Source organism: Megascapheus bottae, chromosome 9, assembly GCF_031878675.1.
Source record: "Megascapheus bottae isolate mThoBot1 chromosome 9, mThoBot2.hap1, whole genome shotgun sequence".
Taxonomy (NCBI): domain Eukaryota; kingdom Metazoa; phylum Chordata; class Mammalia; order Rodentia; family Geomyidae; genus Megascapheus; species Megascapheus bottae.
In genome coordinates, this window is record NC_143517.1 from 37257110 (window position 1) to 37275324 (window position 18215).

Below are 18215 nucleotides of genomic sequence, written 5' to 3' on the forward strand. Positions count from 1 at the left end.
TGTCATTGCATTGTAAGAAGTGTTCAATTTCTTCTTTGATTTGTTCTGTAACCCGGGAGTTATTTAGACAGGAAGTTATTCAACTTCCACATGTTTGAGTAGTTTTTACCCTGTACTGTGTTGTTTAAAACTAGTCTGATTCCACTGTAATCACACAGCATGAGGGAGCTTATATCAGTCCTCTTGTATCTGCTTAGGTTCTTTGTGTGAACTATTATATGATCTATTTTGGAGTATGTTCTGTGGGCTGCTGAGTAAAATGTACAGTTTTTTTTTGTTGTTGTTGTTGTTTTTTGCCACTGGGTAGAAGACTCTGTGTAATGTAACTAAAGAGCCTTTCATCACCTCAAAAGGATGTACTTCCCACCTACAACTTTGTTGATAAATAGGTGAATCCAAGGAAAAATCTTTCTACTATGTGTCAATTCCTCTGGGTCTGCCTTTTGTACTTCTGAAAAATCTAAACTGATAAACATCAACGTATTATATAAACCTGAGGCCTGAATGAGGATGTGAGTCCTATTAAAAATTGAAAACAACACATTTCAGTAGACATTAGCATCTCATTAACATGTTTGGAATCAACATATAGAAGACACAATAGAATAAAACTATATTAAAGTGACTTTAAACATTGTCATTTTTAGACAGTAACCAAGGGTGGGAAGGTGTCATACCTATAATCATAGCTACTCAGGAGGCCAGATATCTGAGTTCAGAGCTAGCCCAGTCAGCAAAATCTGTGTGACCCTTTCCTCTAATTAACCCACAAAAAGCAGGAAGTGGAGCAGTGGCTCCAATGGTTGGTAAAGCAGTAACCTTGAGCAAAAATAACTGACACAGCTTCTAGGCCCTCAATTCAACCCAGAACACACACACACACACACACACACACACACGCACACACAAATTGTTATTGTTGTTATTTGAAACTTCTCATAATTTGGGTCACTAATGAGCTTTTGTTTTTCTCACCTTTACCCACTGAGGTTTCTAATCATGTAGATTTCTACTTAAAGCAAATAAACAAACTCCCTTTTCCAACTCTAGGACATAATATTGGCTAAAGGTGAACACTGCTTTGTAATACACTTATTCACTCCCTCTCACCTAAGGTCACTTTGAGCTCCCTCGAGGCAAGAATTGGGATCCATCTATTTAACTTTAGCCTGGTCCTTGCTGACAGATCCACTCACACATCAGCAAGCGATGTCTGTCACCTTGCATTTTATGGAGGACTTCACCATGGTCTCACGAGGCCTATGACCTTTGTGACTCAGACATTTATGGTTTATTCTCTTCCCTGCTCTCTGGATCCAGGATTCTGGGGAGTGACATAAATGACCAGTCATCGATTGGTCTGAGAAGAGTTCCAAGAAAAACTACCACAAAGCTTTTAACACAACTCTGAGTTTGAAAGATCTAGAATGTTGCCCATCAACTAGTCTAGAATGGAGACTATAAACCAGTGATCGAATCATCCTGCAAGCATGTTTTGTTTGGCCAGGCAAGTGTTGGCCTGCAGAGTGTTTTAAAACTATTTAATTAGTTCCTAACATTTAAAAAAAAATGTTCAGGAGATTTCACGTAAAACCCCAGATTTCTGGCATCCTTTGATTTGGTAGCACAGAGGCTGTGTCCTTGCTTGGCAGTCATTTGCTGTAGCTATAGCTACATGGTATTCACTCCACAAATGGGGTAACCTGACCCATCTCACCGAGGTCACTTCTCACCAATCCAGATTTACTTGCTTCTGTTCTCCACATGTTTGGCTTGTTAGACCCTTGAGGTTAGGGTCTATATGTTAGAACCACAATGTGCCTAACACTCTGCTCTGGGGAAAATAGGGAGAAAGACAAAGTATTTATAAACCTTTTCTGTTTATCAACTGATTATAAAAAGAAGCAACATGAGTAATCATAATACCAATAATATATGGGTCAATTAAGGTCTTGATTGGAAAGTGGCAAACATAGAAGTGGTCTCTAACTACATCATCATTAGCACATGAGTCATTCATAAAAGGGGTGTCCAGGAAGAGCCACTCCTCAAGGTATACTTAAAGGTTCATTTGGACAGCTCAAAGAAAACAATGTGTCCAGTCAAGCCTCCATCAGATTATACAGAGATTCATATATGCATTCATCCATCATTCTTTCTTGCAACAAATATCTAGAACTTTTAGGGGGACCTTCTAGGTTTATCAGTCAGATCCCTGTCCAGGTGAATGTGTGTGGATGGGGAGCCTTAAAGAACCACAGAGCCTGAGGCTTCCCCTTTGCATCTACCTATCCCCCGATCATAACCAGCCACTGTCTGAGCAAGATGGCAGGCCTGGAATGAGGCCTCTTTGCCTAACAGTACTTCTCTATGGGTAAACTTTGCATGGGTTCTCCGTATCAGCCTAGCCAAGTCTTCCTCAGAGCTGCTCTTCATGCTTAAATATCCTCCCTGCTCATCTTCTTTAACAAGGTTTAAAACTTCTGATACAGTCTGAAAGCACTCAAGGTGACATTTCTTTCTCCCCTTTATGCCTCATATCATCCTGCATATCTAATCCCACCCTGGAATCTAACTTTCAGAGGTCTCAGAATAACCCAGTGTCTATTATGTATGTACCTATCATCAAGCACCATGCTTGATGCTGGTGACATGCAATAGATAACTAAAAATCTATAAGGATGGACTATATGTTGTATATGATATGTCATGTTTTATAGATGTTATTTATCAAATTAAGTGATTTCCCTACTGTTTCAAGATTGTTATGGATTTTCAATCAAGTGATATTGATTATTTTTTACAGTTCAGTCAGGTTTGCTTAAGATTTATGCTTTTATAAGTCTTTCCAAGAAACAATTTTTGACCATACTGGAGATTGAGCCCAAGGCTTCACAATTACTAGGCAAGCATTCTACCACCTGAAGTACACCCAACACTGTTGTAATTGTTGTTTTCTGACTATCATGTGTTTTAAGGTTTGCTATGATATTTCCATCCATACCTTTGGTCTACACATTGTGCAGACCATCATGTACAACCTTCCTTTTCACCCTCACCACGTCCCCAAAACACCCTTTCCAAACCTCTGTTAATTACCACTCAACATTCATGGTTTTTAGTTTCCACACTGAAAGAGAAGGAATGTAACTTGTCTTTCTGTGTTTGGCTTATTAGCATACTCTTCTTCTGTTCCATGTTTTGCTACAACAGATTATTGCATTGTAGAAATACATCACATTTTCTTTATCCATTTTCCATATCAAGATATGCTAATCTGATTTCCATAGGATGTATGTTTAGAGAAGAACTAGATGGGTTTAAAGGTGATCTATTTGTTTGTTTTGAGGAGCCACAACACCACTTCCAGTTTTCTGGTTCTGGTGATTAATTGGAGATAAGAGTCTCACAGATTTTCCTGCCTAGGCTGGCTTTGAGCTGTAATCCTCGCATCTCAGCTTCCTGAGTAGTTAGGATAATAGGTATGGGTACCAGGGCTCTGCTTGTACCTATTCCTTGATGTAAAGTTTAAATCATGTTTGCTTAACTTTTAATTTCTTTATTTAGTTACAAATTACAACCGATGCAGTGCATTAGAAGTCATGTTGTAGGTTTTAATATGCTATATTTGTCATGAGTATTACACATTCACTTTTATTTATTTTGTGACATATGGATTACTTGTATATTTACTTAGTTATGAGTATTCTTTTCAATTTATCTTTTTGCTGTTGCTTTTTTCTCTTTGTTCCAGTAAGAAAAAATACTCTATTATCCTAAAAAAAATTGAGTATTTCCCAAGGGCTACCACTGAACAATTTTCAAGTATTTTATGAATCTGAAAAGATCATCAATTTCTGTTTAATGTCCCAAATTTATCAAGTGAGCCAAGTTTATTATGTTTGTTCAGATATTTTATAACATTCTGAGAATTTCTTTTGTTTGTTGAATCCATCAGCTACATCTTTTTTTCTTGTTGCTGGTCATAGGACTTGAACTCTGAGCCTGGGCATTTTCCCTGAGCTCTTCAGCTCAAGGCTACTTCCCTACCCCTTGAGCCATAGCACCACTTCTGGTTTTCTGATGATTAATTGGAGATAATAGTCTCATGGACTTTAGTGTCTGGGCTGACTTTGAACCGTGATCCTCAGCCTCCTGAGCAGCTAGGATTACAGGTGTGAGACACCGTGCCCAGCCCATCAGCTAACTTGACTATAATAAAATATTCTGCTATGGTTTTTCTAGTTATTCATTTTACATATTAATATTTTTAATTTTCTTGATATATTTTAAGGCGTTCAAAATGCAATCAGATATCAGATATCATATTTAGAAATATGATACTTTGATGTATTGAAAGGATTCTGGGGAGATGGTGGAGGTTAAAGTTGAGTCTATCTGAGCTCTCACCAAAATACCAGTTTTATAATTCTAGCAAAAAGTTTGTGGCTAAAGAGTCACACCAAGTAAAGTCATAATCCCATAGAGATCTCAGCCAGAGAGGAAAAGTCAGGCAGCCTGCTTAAGAAGACAGTTCTGAGCCCAGACCAGTGGCTGCAGTGGCAGTGGCAGCCGTGGCAGTGGTGGTGGTGGCAGCAGCAGTAATAGTGGTTACAGCGGCAGCTGCAGCTCCTGAGAGCAGCTGGGCCAAGACAAAGGTGGCAGAGTCTGAGGGCTGTACCCAGCTAAGCTCTCATTCATAGCTGCAGGAAAATAAAAACCTTCCACAGCAAGGAAAAATTGAAACAGTATCAGCATTACAGAAATTCTCAAGGATGTTCTACACATTGAACATCAATACAAACATGTTATTGACAGAAAAAAGGCATCTAAACAGAATACTAGGTAATTACAGTAACAACGGACAAGACACAGGGCTTAATGAAATAGAAAAAATGGCAGGAAGTAACAAACACTTTTCAATATCTATGGACTTAAGTCTCCAATTAAATGACATAGTTCTCTTTAAGTCCACTGATATCAGAAAGAATGACATCACCTCAGTTGTAAGGAAGTGGAAAGACTTGGAAAAATTATATTAAGCAAGCCAGACTCAAAGGAACATAAACTCCATGGTTTCTGTCATTTGTAACAATTAGTTCACATCTAGTATCCTCTTAACAGAGGATACTAGAGCTCAAAAGCTGTGTACATGTGGCCATATAGGATGAGGCTAAGTGAAATGAACTCTAGGATGTGGAAACAAGAGGTCTATCTTTGTGATTGTTGTTCTTAGTGTACTATGTGAAGTTATTTCTTTTCTCCTTTTTTCCCCTTATGGCTTATCACATGTTGTTATTGTATCTGACTTTGTTACCTGGTATATTGTATATATCTTTATTTGTTTATTTGAAATAAAGAAGGGGAAAAACAAGATGATTGGGCGGGGGTTGAGGAAGGGGAAGTGGAAGAAAATCATGTTCAAGAAGTAACGTACCCACTACCTGACGAATGTAACTGTAACCCCTGTGTATGTCACCCTGACAATGAAATACAATAAGAAGAAAAGATGTACTGGACTCTTCATTATTATTTTGTGGATCTTTTATGGATTTAAATTTTCTGTTGAAATTCTGTTAATTTTACATTATTCACATCTTGGTTTTTTTCCTAACACATCAACCTTTATTCTTTAACTGCTAATTCCAATTGCTTTAATTGCTTTGTATTTGTTTCTATTGCATGGTTTTTGTCTTGTTTTATTTGTTCAAACTAATAATTTAAAGTATGTCACAGAAAGCTGGGTGTTGGTGACTCACACCTGTAATCCTCACTATTTAGGAGGCTGAGATTAGGAGGATTGTGTTTTGAGGTCAACCAGGGCAGGCAAAAAATTCCCAAGATTCCTTCTTAATCCATAGCTCGGTGCCCTGGTACAGGTCTGTCATTCCAAAATATATGTAAGTCTGATAGTGGTAGGCTCACAGCTCTAGTCCAGGTCAACAAGAATGTCCATTAAACTCTATTGCAACTAATGGTAGCTAGAGGAAGTGGTGCATGCCAGTGACCTTGCAATGACCAAAAACCTAAAGTATATGGATTGCAGCTCAGGCACATTCCTAGGGGGCAGGGGACAGGAAGGGGGGAGGCCTGGGGAAGAAGCCTCCATCCTAAAAGGAACAAACAAATCACAGGATTCAAGTTGCAGAGCAAGTGAAAGCCTAGCAGCTGCAAGGCCCTGAGTTCAAGACCCAGTCCTGACAATAAAACAATACAAAAATCATCAAGAATGCCAGAATAAAAAGACCATGAAATTTCCAGGAGGCATTGGTTTATACTAAAGTGAATTCTTCTTTCTATCATTAGGAAGAAAGGTGAATATCTTGTCAATTTAGTCAGGTTAGTTTAGGGTTTGGATTTTAGACTCAGACTAGCTGCTCTCCCTGAGTTAAGGAACATTTACCTCCCCCTCCCCACCCCCACACATATGCATACATCCAGTACATTGTTCTGTCTGGAAGATGCTCAAGCAGAATGCTGGAGAGCTGAGCAGGGGACTCTGAAAGGTAAAGCTCTGGATTCCATTCTCAGAGAGATGATGGGATTCCTATCACAACTTTAAACAGGAGGCTGGGAGTTTGGCCTAGTGGTAGAAGACCTAGGTTCAATTCCTCAGTACCACAGACAGAGCAAAAAGCCAGAAATGGTGCTGTGGCTCAAGTGGTAAAGCTCTAGCTTTGAGAAAACCCAAGAACAGTGCTCAGGCCCTGAGTTCAAGTGCAGGACTGGCAAAAAAAACAAAACAAAAACAAAAACAGGGGCCTGCAGGACAGTATAGGCAACACCATTTTTTAAAATGACAATCTATTCCCACACATATAGATCTATATCTATTTAAAATATGTATATATTTTACATGTATATATATGCATACATCTATAAATATATATATATTATCATATATATGGCCTTTTTGATTGTTGAAATTGCCTTATGACATCCACAGAATTAAAACCAAGAAAATACTCAAAAAGTACTCAACAGGCTCTTAGAGTAGAAAAATCTTTCCAAAAGCTTGGAAAACTTGCTCTTTTACATCAGTATATATGTTGGGTTATCTTACTTCATTTTGATGTGTACTAGTAAAAACTTGGGTGTTTGAAGTCATTCTTTAGCTTAACCATTCTAATAAAAATGAAAAGTTCTAACAAAACAGTTCTATTAGCCTCTAGTTCTAGGCCACGAACCAGTGGCTCACATCTATACTCCTGGCTGCTTTGGAGTTGGAGACTGTGATTGCCCAGCTTTGGTAAAAATACATCCATGGGACCCCACTTTAATCACAAGCTTGGTATAATGGTTTGTACATATAATCCCAGCATCATAGGAGGCTGAGAGGAGAACTGAAGTTTGTGAGATGCTATCTCAACAGAAAAAGCTATGCCAGGTGACATGTATCTCTTATCACAGATTTAGAAAGAAGGAAGGTCAAATAGAAGTATCACAATTCAGGCCAGCCTGGCCAAAAAATAACCAGAAAGGCATGGCTTGAATGGTAAACTGCCAGCTCAGTAACTGAAGCTCTGAGTGCTACCGAAAGGAAAACAGAGAGATAGCCCTTCTGAAATTCACTTGTTGGTCATGAACTTTTTCTGTGAAGGAGGAATCATTCAGGAATATTAAAGAGCTAAATGGCATTTCATGTCATGTGCATCTCTTAACAATCTTCCCAAATGAGAACTACATTTAAACATGAGAAATTAATCTAAAATCACCCATTTTTATTATATTATGTTTCTTATTGTATTATTTTCTCCTAGATTTATTGGCGTGCACATTAATCAGTCTCCGAGTCCTGTTCCAGTGGCTTCGGGTGGATAGTAGAAATGTTCACACAGTGGAAATCAGCATTCACTGTATATCATGGCTTGTTTGCCCTGGAGAGCAAACTGGTAAGTGCTTAACATATCTCTACCTACAGGCATCAAGGGATGGGGTCACAGAGATCTGTAATGTCATAGAAGCACCCAGTGAGCTTCAGCAAATCTCTTAAAAGACCACCAAGGTCTGGGTAGTTGCTTGGAATAGATTTCTTTTTTCTAGAATCTTCCCTAATCTAGACTGTATGGAGTTTATTCCTTTCTTCTCTCTACTTCTCAGTCCAATATGAGAAAAATAATTAACAGGAAGGAATGGACTGGGTGTGAGTAGATAGTCACACTGTTCTCTTTCACCAAGTCCAAAGTGCTAGTGCCAAGTGTATACCCTGAAATCAAACCAGGGAAGTCCTGTGTTGTTTCACAATGGACAGCTCAAATCTCAATGTCACAGTGAAGTTGATTTGTCCTCTGAAATCATAGAACCATTAATCTGATTCAGATGTTGGTTGGCTACAGTTTGGGGGAGAAAAAAAAATCCTTCCTTCTATACCAAAGTGGTAAGATATCCTAGAAATCTCTCAAGAGGAATAGACATAGTCATTTAGAATGATCTAAATTATCAGAGTCTTGAAATATTACACCAATAATATGATAGATACTTGAGGGGTATTTACAAAGAAAAGGTTTGATGGATAGCCCAGGGAGTTATACTGTTTTCCCTGGTAAGTACACCCTTCGCTCCTAGATGGATATGGACTATAAAGAATCTAAGTTCTCATTTGATTTGGGGAGGGAGTTTGTGGTGAATAAATGAATACAGGAAATTCAAGTGCCTTTGATTTACAGATATCTAGAACTGAATCGAGGTTGTGAGGTAGCTCCGTGTCCTGTCTAGTCTGTACATCCCCGCTGACCAATACCAGCTTCAAAACAGAAACTCTCTTCAGAAAGGGGAAGAAACTGAAATTTCTCTCTGTAATATAACAATTTATTATCTATGATACAGATTTTGTAGGAGGAAGGGTTACAAATTTTTAGTTAAATTGAGTTTGGAGGAATTACCTAATTTTCTTTATTGTACTAAATTCTATCTCTTCATGAATCACCTAGTGGCAGAAAATTAGTAGGAGATGTAATTAATATAGGAAAGATAACTTTTGCAGTGTCCAAGAAATGAATATTTCTCTTTTTTCCTCCATATATTAACAAGGGCCTTAATGAAGAAGGTGTGCTATTACATTCAAAGAAACTGAGGGTCAGACTGGGAATGAAATTGAATAAGGCCTGAGAAGAAATGGCCCAGTGTATTGTCATTCCAGGTGTTCCGATGTGAAGTCCAAAGCTTTCTCCGCTATCCCAGAGCTGCCTTGGTATTCAGACTTGATTTTATATTAATTGTACTATTGGTCATGGTAAGAAAATTAATGAATACAATTACCAACTACTTAGTAAGGGAATAATTTTTAAAAGTTTAAGTTTATTAGGAATGGCCAATTTAGTTTTATAAGGGATAGGTCATACTGAAATAAGTGACTGGATTTTTCTAGGATATAGTTTCCATAGTGGCCATGGAAAAACTGACAGTATATACTTGGAATTCCAAAAAAAAGTTTTTGGTAACATCTCAGAGATCGTTAGCTCAGATCTTGGACTGTGGATAAAGTACCTTATTAGATAGAAACCAGGCTTAGAATAGCAAATAAGGGGACACAATTTGTGCTGGAAAGAAGGCAGGCATAGAACACCCAAGGGTCAGATAGAATGTTCTTCATATTTGTGAATCATAGGAAGATTTAGATCTGTAACTGTGGCATATTGGATGGCTTAACAATATATAAATTAGGATAAAATGTCATTTATCCAAATTCAAAAGAATGTGTTCATTTAGTCACATTAAATAATAATTACAATTTGACTAATTCCTTTTGCAGGAAATAATGGGCCAGTTGGCTAAACAAAAGTCTGGATGCAGAGATTGGCTTCAAATAATACCCACAGAAAGAACAAAAAAACAAGAAACATTGAGTCTCCTTTTATTTTCTAAGTAGAAAATGTATAAATATGGAATAATTCATAATAAGAATTAAATATAAATGTACATAACTCAAACTCAAAATACACACCTAAATTGTCCTCTAATTTTTAACCATGGTAACCATTCCGTATTAACCTTCAAAATTAATTGACCTCCACTGGGTTATCATTTGTCACCTATTTCCTTTAACCCTTTTGTTCCCATACAAGATTTCATTTTTAACCTTCCTGCTTTTTTTTTGTATAGCCATGAAACCTTTTTTCTCTCTGATTTTTGCAATATGTCTCTTTTCCCTTGAGATTCTAAGCCAAAATCCTAATCCATAAGCAAGTAAATGATGGAGTGCATAAATGAATTAAACAGTTTTTCCAACTTCGGGAACCACTTATACCATCTTTTCATGCCCTAGCCTCTCTAGCTTGCTCTACCTCACTTATATATTTTAAATTTCTAACTACTATCATGACTAACACAGGACATACCTATAAGGTTAATTAAATAGGCTAGAGGAAAGAGAGGTTGATTAATTTGTTTCCTTTATGTTCTCTACTGTACCTAGAGGGAAAGACAGGCAAACTACAAACTGTGGGCCAAATTTTACTCCCCACCTGTTTTTATTTTTCATTTATATATAGTTCCTTCTTAGATAAAATTGAGATAACACAAAATTAACCATTTTAACTATAAAAAGTGACATTTAGGATATTTACAATGCTGCACAGCCAACACAGTTATCCTGCCAGTTTCCTAAGTATTTTCATCACCCCAAAAGAAGATACCATGCCTTTTTAAAGTAGTCACACCATAACTTTTCCCTTACTCCTGTTCTCTGCTTTCTGTTGTATAATTTTATGCATATAAACAAAACCATACAGTATTTTACTATGTGTCTGTCTTCTTCCACACTATAATACTTTGAGGTTCATGTATACTGCAATACATGTCAGCGCTTCATTCCTTTTTATGGACAAATAACATTCCATTGTCTGTATATATCACATTTCAGATATTTGGCTTCTTTCTATCTTTTGGCTATTGTATGGAGCTGCTATGAATATTCATGCAAATTTATTTAAATGCCTGCGTTCAATTCTTTGAGGATATATGCATAGAAGTAAAATTGTAGAGCCACATGGTAATCCTATGTATATGTTTTTGAAGAAACTCTCAAATGTTATATAACGGTGGGATCTTCTCATATTTACAAGCAGTAATGGATGAGTGTTCATTCTCCCCATTAATTGTCATTTTCTGTAGTTGTTGCTGTTGTGAGTGGGTGGGATGTGGTATCTTGTGATCTGGGACAGCATTTTTGTCATCACTGATCTTCGTGTCATTCTATAATTCCTCTTTAAAGAAATTTCTATTCAGCTCCTTTGTCCATCTATAAATTTTTAATTCTATTTTTTAATATGCTTAAGTAGTTGTACAAAGAGATTACAATGCAATATATCAATTTTTATTTTTATTATATTGTCTGGGTAACATATAAAGGGGCTACAGTTACATTTGTCAGGTAGTGGGTTTACTACTTCTTGCACATTGATAACCCTTCTCATGTTTTTGTCCCTATTTCCCCACCTCACCCCTCTCAATCATCTTTTTTTCCCTCCTTCCCTATTTCAAATAAACAAACTTATATACAATATATGTAACAAAGTCAGATACAATATATGTGTTACTATATATATGTCACTATATATATATATGTTACAATATATGTCACAAAGTCAGATACACTAACAACATAAGGGTAAAAAAAGAAATAACGTAGTACATTAAGAACAACAATCACAAAGATAAATCTCTTGTTTCCATATCCCAGAGTTCATTTCATTTAGTCTCATCCTATATGAGCTGAATGTGCCTCCTCTCTACATCATCATCTCACCACACTTCATTCTGAAATGAAAGAGAAAGAGAGCACCTTTCAGAGAGACAGTAAAAGGGACAGTTTCTGTGTTAGACATCAAGTTCAGAATGGCCTGTGTATTTATCCCTCTTCCGAAAGAAGGACTAGAAGGACAGGCAGTCTGTTTCAAACAAGAAACCAGAGCCGAGAATGAGAAAAGTTAAGCAGCGGCAGTTGTGGGCAAGGTTTGCATAGTCCTGGGTCAAAACATCCCATTGCAACCTAGCTACTCTGAAAGGAAACTATGAACCCCTCCAACCCCCAGTTCCCCTGGCTGCAGGCAGCCTTAAAGGGCATTCCTCACTGCTGCATGGGAATGTGATCTGGATGGCCAAGCAGATTTGGAGAGTTTGGATTTGCAAGTACTGAAAGAGCCAAAATGAAGGTTGGAGCCATAACTTTCACCTCACAGCTGGTGGAGGGGTTTACTTGTATAAACGGTTTTCTAATTGACACTCTGAAGCCCTGGCAACTGCAATAGAAATGCAGTCCAAATCCTCTTGAGGGACTATATCTCAGAAAGCTGTGTTAATGTGATAGGTTAAATGTATCAAAGCTGAGATGGCCCAGAGGCTAGGGACTGTCATTTCTTGATTTCACAGAAAGATGGAAGGAAGGAAGGGGAGAAGGAAAGAGAGAAAGGGAGAAATTAAGGGAAAGAGAAAGCCAAAAAGACAGAAAAAGAGAAAGAGGGAAAGAACCAAGAAAGACAAACATAGAGACATAGAAAAGAGAGGCAGACACAAGCCGGGACTTTGGCCTAGTTGGTAGAGGGCTTGCCTAGCATGCACGAAGATCCAGTTTCGATTCCTCGGTACCACATACATAGAAAAAGCTGGAAATGGTGCTGTGGCTCAAGTGGCAGAGGACTAGCCTTGAGAAAAGCCCAAGGACTGTGCTCAGACACTGTGTTCAAGCCCCATGGCGAGAGAGAGAGAGAGAGACAGACAGACAGACAGACAGACAGACAGACAGAAAAAAAGAAAGGAACAAAGGGAAAGAATGGGAGGGCCTCAGGGGACAGAAAGTGGGAGAAAAATATGGGAAGGAGCAATGATGTTCAAGAAGTAATGCACCCACTACCTGATGCATGTAACTGTAACCCCTCTATACATCACCCCGACAATGAGATTTAAAAAAAGAAAGGGAAAGAGAAAAGGAACTAAGATAGGAAGAGACAAACATGTAGAGACAAAAAAAAGAGAAAAGGCAAATGAGAGACCAAGACAGAAAAAAATAAAATAAAAGAAGACAGAAAGGGAAAGATGGAAAGTGACAAAAAGCAAAGGTTCAGTCACTTTAACCCTGGCTCTGCTGAGTGACATCGTGGTAGTATTGGATTGGAGAGGGCCAGAGCTGAGCTCATGCTTGCTGCCCACACTCCTCATTTTCCTGGGACCTTAGACCTCTTCTCATGGCAAACAGAAGAAGCTACAGAAGGTAAACCAATTGCACATGCCATGTCTCTGCTTGCATCACTTTTTCTATTACTCATTGGCCAAAGCAGGTCACAAAGTAGGAAAGTATGCTCCTCTCCTAGGGAGAAGAACAGGCACATGGCAAAGGATATGAATATAGAATTCTAACCCAAAGATGCAAGGTAAGTTGGGAATCAATGAGCCAATTCGTTACACCTTCTCTAAGTCCTGGTCCCTGGTTCCAGTCTGGGGCAGTAGTGGAAAGGGAAGATAATGACAATCCAGGACTCTGATGGGCTGTTTATTTTCCTTCATGTTCAGATTCTATGATTCTCCCATTTGGAGTTTTCCTGGGTCTCAGGATAAGTGAGGGAAGTGTAATGATAAAGTCCCATAAATCACAACTCTCACTATACTAGCTGGGCTCCTCGTGGTGGAATGCAGGACCACGTCCCAAACTCCCCCAATATATCTTGAATTCCTCAGGACTAGCAGACATGATCTCACAAGGACTTCTGTCACGTCCTTATGTCACCTGCCCTATAATACCACTGCCCCTGCCAGCGACTTAATACAAGAGCAGGACCCTACCAGCCCTGTGTCACAGAGCCCCTGTGACCAGCCGTCCAGAGTTCTCACACACCTACTTGAGTATGTCAGGGACGCAATGGACTTTTTGTGATCTCCACTTTGCTGGAGAAATAGAGCTACATGACCCACACCTGTCACCAACTTGTCCTATTTTTAAAGGAGTGTCTTTTTCTCACCTTCACTCTGAGCTCCATGCAGCATGTACTGCTGAGTGCCCACTGGGGCCCCCACATCTTTCATTGTGCTCCAGACTATTTTCTGTGGGTAGCAGAATTTGTTTTCTTAGCACTTGGAAAAGGCCTCTCTGCCCCTGTGTGGGAAGACCAGAGGTGCCAGAAGCATTAGTAAACACACTTTCAACGCAAGTATACAGAGTGCCTTTCAAGCACTCTATGCTTTTCCTTTGAGAAATCTTTTCCCTTCCAAGAGCTCCTCTGAGACAAATTGAAGTGTTAAATGTGAACTGCCTCAACAGTTTCTTCGGATCTCAGCAGCATTCTTTGATCTGTGTCCTCAGATATGTGTCTCTCTCTATGTGTTTCTTCAAGGGTGGTATCATTTGGGATATATCCTTGGCCATATAGGAAAACTGTTAAATAGTGTTATGAATATGAGAACTACTTCACAGAAGAAAAGAGTTTCTTACTAGATATTGTTATGCTTGCATTAGACTATTTGTTGGACAGTATTAAGAAGAAGAGCAAGCCCATACTTAACTCTCCAAGTACTCAGTATTTAGTATTAGCCACAAGTTCTTTCAAGCACTGAGGACTGGATATTAAACAAATCTGTACATCCTTTCACTTCTGGGAGTTCACTGGCATTGCCAATCTCACCCTTTTCTTTGAGTTCAGGTTCACATTGCTTTCCATCCATCCCAGTGCCATCCTCTCCAAAGTGTTCTGAATTAAGTCATTGTAGTCATACTATTCTATCCTTTACTGCTTTATCTCAGTGCTGTTAGAACAATGCTAAGTTGACAGATCACCTGAGTGGGAGAGGAAGAACTTTGCAGGTGCTCTGGGGAGGATGTGTCCATGTTAAGTGGAGCCTGTTTGTGTCCTAGAAGGAGGACCGGGGCCTCTTGTTCTGTTGTAAACAGCAGTTTTTAAAGAAGATCTGAGAAACGTACAGGTAGCAATGCTTGTCCACTCAATTGGCATTGCCTTCACAATGTAAAGGAATATTCAACAAGACAAATGGAGCAGAGATTTAAGAAATTCAGAAAAATGAGGTAAGTCCGCAGGGGAGAGAATAAGCATCGGATAGAGAATGATTAAAATATCAAAAAGGAAAACAGTACATTTGAAACCTCAGACCTGGAAACAATTAGAGGTCAGCTGGTAACTGTCAAGAAGCAATATAAGATGTAATTTTTAATAACTTAGAAATAAAATGTGCTGTTAGCATGCTAGGGACTGGGGGAGGGAGTGACAAGCAGTGAGGAAAAATGTGGGTCTGTTAGCAATTATTGTGGATGCCAGGGCCAGCTTAAAAGAGTCACTCTCACCTTCTCAATACAGCACCCCGTGTGGGACGTTTCCACCCCAAGGCAGTATCCACCAGCCTGGCAGCCCCGGGTCATAGCCAACATCTCTTCTATTCACTTAGCTCAAAATCCAGCCCATCTACGATTCCTCCAATATGTCACCACAGCAGACTTGAAAGCTGTTGGAGCCATAAGAAACTTATTTATTGTATATGTATAACTGAGATATTTAGATATTAAAAAAAAACAACATACAAGGAGCCAGGTGTTTACACTTGTTATTTCTACCCCTGAGTTTGAAAAGTGAATGGCTTCAATCCATCTCAGGAAGAAAAGTCCAAGAGACTCAATCTCAATAGAAGTAGCTGAGCATGGTAGGGTATGCCTATGACAGAAAAGCAGAGAACAGACTTATAAACTCTGAAGGCATGCCAATGCAGGAAGTACCCATTTGATTTAGGAAGATGCTAAACAGAATAGCCAGCATTGAAAAGAGATGGAGTTGTGGCTCAGAGGTAGAGTGCCTGCCTAGCAAGCATGAGACTCTGAGTTCAAACCCCAGTGCCAAAACAACAACAACAAAAGAAATGTAAAAGGAGAGGGAACATATAGTGGCAACTCAAAAGCAGCCCAAGTAAAGGTTCACTTTTGGCAAGGTTACTTTTTGGAGATCTTACCAAGATAAGAATGTGTAGCAAAATTGACAAATATTTTCCTTAGGAACTGAGGGTGAATAAAAGTTGAAGATTACTTTTTCTTTCAAAAGAAACAAAAACTCTCTTCCCTCTCTTCCTCTATGTGGAAGCAAGTAGGAGAATCCCTGGAGATGGAAGACCAGAGTTTTTCTTTTCTCTTTTCTCTTTTCTTTTCTTTGTTTTTTTGTTTTGTTTTGTTTTGGGTAGGTTATGGGCGCTGTCCCTGAGCAATTCAGCTCAAGGCTACTTCCCTACCCCTGGAGCCACAGCCCCACTTCCCACTTCCTAGTGACTAATTGGAGGTAAGAGTCTCATTTTCTTTAGTGCCTGAGTTAGCTCTGAATTGTGATCCTCAGATCTCAGCCTCCTGAGTAGCTAGGATTACCTTGTGAGCCATGTGTCCTGCAGACCAGTGTTTTTAAAAATGTATGCCTGGGTTATTAAATTCGGCATGATTTTTAGTAGGGATTTCTTTAAACTGAGCAAGCAAGCAAACTTGGTCTCAATATCAGATGACTTTGTGAAGTGCCAGGTTACAAGCAGTTTTTGCAGGACCTTACAGATCCTTTATGAGATCATCCATGAAAAAGTTGATCTGGTACTAAGTTTCAGGGTTTTTGCTGTTGTTGTTGTTGTAGTTTTAAGTATCACTTTGCCAAGTTCAAACTTTAGATGACTTTTTCTCTTTAACTCAGCAGGTATTACTATCTTAAGTACAGTGATATTCAACAATGATTACAAAGAACATTTTTCTAATAATAATGAGATAGGAAAGAATTCTGAAGTTGCTTGCTCTTGAAGCCTTCTGATATTCATAAATGGATGCTTTTCGTTGTGGCCTGATTAGTTTGACCCCCACCTCAGAATCCCACGTGAACATCAGGCCCGTCTTAAAGCCAGAGTCTCATTTGACCCCGGAGAACAAGCAACTGTTAACTGCTTTGTTTCCTTATAACTGAAAGTTATTAGAGATGAAAGGAGCCTGAGAGATCACCTCTGCCTGTAACTGAAACTTACAGCCGAGGAAATTGAGGGCCAGAGACAGGAAAGAACTGGTTTAAATGCTACACAGCCACTCCTCTTAAAGCCAATACTTGCAAAGCCCACCCAGAGAACTAAGCCCTATTCCCTCAGACCTGCAGTTCTCAGGCATAAAGAACCTCACGTTTCTTCCAACCTCATATCCCACTTAGCTGTTCAGGAGTCTAAAGCAATTGGAATGAGCCTCTGTGTGCCCTGTCACAGACTGGAGCACATTAAGGGCAGGAAATTAGGCAGGGGCATGTTTGCAGATCCGGTGCCGATTACTCTTCCACTCAGATCGTGCGTTCGCCAATACGGAATGGATTTATCTCTAATTTATTAAAGGTCGGTCAGCATGGATTGATAAAGGAAAAGGCCATGTCTGATAAATTCACCTAAATTGAATTCTTGGGCCACATTACCAAATCAGCAGACATAATTTATCAGGATTTCAGGAAAGCATTTAGTGTTGTACCATATAACAGATGCATTTGTTAAGGCAAAGCATTGTACGACCATGAAGTGTCAGGTGGAGATTGTGGAAACAGGTTTAAAAGGGCCCAGAACCCAACACTCAGAGCGCCGACAGGAGACACTTAAGAGAATAGACAGAAGGGTCAGTCTGGAGGTCATTATTTCAAAGTCCTTGACCCTAATTATAATCTAATTTCCACAATGGCCATATCTCTTGAGAGCAAAATTGGTAGGAAGAGGATAGTTTTAAAAGGAACAGACTGAAAACAAGTACTGAGTTTCTTTTTTTTTTCCAGCCAGTCCAGCTCAGCAAGATGAATGAGTTATTCTTTCACCAAACGAACACAAATAAACAAAAAGAGCAAAGGAAGCCAAAGGGCTCTGTCCAACAAAGGAATGCAGTGAGAAAGTCTGAATGGGACAGAGATGAGAGGCCATGAGTTTCAGAGAGTCTGAACTTGGAAAGTCAGGGCGGGTAGGAAGAGAGCAGGAAAAATGGCAATTAGGGTTCCCAAGATATAAATAGGCTCAAATAATTATGTAACTGTGAGTCAGTAATATCCTTGTGATGGCCTCAAAAGGCACGAGCGCCTAACTCTGTTTTGAATTTACCTCTTCTTAAAGTCAAGATTTATGCATCAGCCTTACATCTTTATCCAGGCAATGTGGAATAAATTTCTCCCTAATTCATTAAAGGTCAGTCAGCATGGATTGATAAAGGGCAATCCATGTCTGATATCTTTGCTGAAATTGAATAT